Here is a 3023-nt window from a genome sequence, read left to right as displayed (position 1 = left end):
AAAAACTTCTCGGTCCTAGGAAACTATAATTATCTAAAAGAAGAGAACTCTTAATGTCAGGAGGCGAAACATCAAAGAGATAAAAATCAAGAAGAAGATGTTGTCCTTTCTTGGTAAAAATGTCAACTACGGTATTAGCTTCTTTTAGAATATGCTTTCATTCAACCTTATGAACGTGGCTACTTAACAATTTTATATCATCAAAGAGATATTTACAAAGATGAGAATTAGTACAACCATTTCTTATAAAATTAATAGCCGTGACCGAATCAAATTCGATGAGAACATGAGAGAATTGATTTGCTACTGCAATTTACAAACTCTTCACAATGCTCTAGAGCTCAGCTTGTGTGATGGAGCAGATACCTAAATTGCAAGAGAAGCCAACAACAAATCTGCCAAGGTAGTTGCAAAACACTCTTCCACAAATTGCATTATTTTCTTGATTGAAAAAGAATTCAACTTCATGCAATTCTTTACAGAGGAATACCATTTTATCATGCTTATAGCTACAATATGATTCCTCTTTAGTTGGGAGCTTTTTCTCATAACACCCAACATTTCTTTTTCACAAAATTTAATAACTTCAAAAGCTGTTGTTGAGTGCATCCTCTTACCTTCAAAAATATGTTTATTATGGAAGAACAAAAGAGATGAGCTTGCCACTCCAAAAATACAAGACCAATCGGTTGCATTATATAATTGGCAAAGAGTTAGTTTCTAATAGTCAGGTTGAAGAAATCTGTAATAATGTTGTGAGCCTTGAAGAAGTTTCAGATTGCTTTGGCAAACGGACAATCTCTAAGCATGTGGAGAATGTCTTCATCCGCTGCATTGCAAATCAGGAATTGAGCATAATTGAATATATGTCTTCTTCTCCCACTACAAGAAAAATAATGAACACCGTCAAATTTAATGTCGGATGTTAGCGGTGGGTTTATCGACGGATTTACCTACGAATTTGACAATAAATTTGTCGGGTAAAAAATTTGCCATCGGATTTGGCTTTCCGACGGTAAATTCGCCGGAAATAATTGAAGGGAAAAAAAATTTTGGCACGATTATTACCGTCGGATTTACCGTCAGATAAATTCAATGGTAATCCGAATTAGTGAAACGATGTGTTTTGGTCATTCGCAAAGCGTTACCGTCAAATTTATTCGTTGGTAAATCCGACAGTAATCGTGTCCTAAATTCGAGAACCTTCTCCCTCTCATTATTCTGAACTACTCCCTCTCGCTCTAACCTTCTCCATTCTCTTTCTCTCCCTCCCTTTCTCTTCCCACAAACCACCTCTGGTAGCCCCTCCACCACCGTCGGTCACCACCAACAGCGTTCAATGACTGCGTGGACTCCTTACGTTGCGTTGGTCACTCTATCATCGCCGTCTTTGTCGCTCCACCACTACTGCCGCTGCCATTGCTGCTATCGTTGTCGCTGTTGCTCCTTGTGTCACCGGAGCTGCCTCCCTCCTTCCTTCAGGTATTTGCCATTCTCCTTGTTCCTATTTTTTTTTAATTTATTTAAAAAAATTCTAAATCCTAATTTATCTAATTTTAAATTTGTATGTATTAGAAAATTTGTAATTAGGATGTTTGTATTAGAGATTTAACTGTTTTTTAGATTTAGTTCATGTATTAGTTTAGATTTAGGATTTTTTAATTTTGTGTTGATTTAGTATTTTTTAAAATTTTATTTTGATTATTCTATATTTAAAATTTTGTTTATGATTTTGATTTTGAATTTTATTTTGATGATTTTGTATTTATTATTCTGATTTCTATTTATTGTTTGATTTTTGTTTACTGTTCTGCAAATGTAATATCCCCAATTGCATTGTTCTATTTTTTGTTCTTAATTAGTTAATTATTGTTAATTGTCTTAGTTAATATTAATTTGTTTATTTTCTGTGTTAATTATTGACTTATTGTTATTGTTATTAATTTTCTAAGTTTATTATTATTTGAGTTAATTATTTTTTGAGTTAACTAATTGATTGTTATTAATTATCAGAGTTAATTTTAACTTGTTTATTGTCCGAGTTAATTATTGATTTAAGTTATGTTTTTGGTTTAAATTATATTTCTGGATTAATAATGACTGAATGTCAATTAATGTTTGATATGGCTGATTGATTGATTTTGTATATGGTTGTATTTGGCTGATGTTTTGGATTTTAGATTTAGTGAATAGATCTACAAAATGTTTATGGTTTGGGTGTTTTTGGTGTTTATTTAATTTTGGTTCATGTATGGTTTGTGAACTTATGACTTATTGTTAATGATGACAGTGCAGATTTTTTATTTTAAGTTCTATCAAACTTAATAGAAGAATCAGGACTGAGTTTTGTGTAACAAAAAAAATTTATTTATTTTTTAACTTTTAAAATTGTCTCAGATGATTAGATGATTAATATTAATAATAGTTGATAATAAAATTTTTATTGGTTATAAATTGGTGTTTGATTTGGTTATTGTATTGGCTTAATTTATGACAATGTATGGTTGATATTGTGGACGATAAATTAGCTAATTTTTAATATCATAAATAGTTTGGTACGGTTGACTGTTTATGTAATATATAGTATTAATATAGCCTAATCTCTAATACTCATCAATATTGCTTTTTCGATTTTTAATTTAATATTGTTCAATTTTTGTAATTGAGGGTTTGGTGCATTTTAAATATGATTTTTCTACTTAATTAAATTCTCTTTTTTTTGTTTTAATAATAAACTTTGATATTTAAATTTGTTTGTGAATTTTTAACTAAAAATTATTAAATTGTTAGTTTAGAAATTATTAGATTTAAATATTTAAAATTATATATTAAATTTTCAAATAAATTTTTTTAAAAAATTAAAATTTAAGTTTACCGTCAGATTTACTGTCGGTTGAATCTGCCAATAACTATTAATTTACTTATAAATAAATAATATATTACCATTGGATTTACCAGGAAAAAAATCCGACGATAACAAGCTTCAGAAATTTTGTCAATTAAAAGTTTATATTCACTGCTGA

The sequence above is a fragment of the Arachis ipaensis genome, chromosome B02 (genome assembly GCF_000816755.2).
Source record: "Arachis ipaensis cultivar K30076 chromosome B02, Araip1.1, whole genome shotgun sequence".
Classification (NCBI taxonomy): Eukaryota; Viridiplantae; Streptophyta; class Magnoliopsida; order Fabales; family Fabaceae; genus Arachis; species Arachis ipaensis.
The sequence above is the reverse complement of the archived record's forward strand: the minus strand, read 5'-3'. Positions refer to the sequence as shown.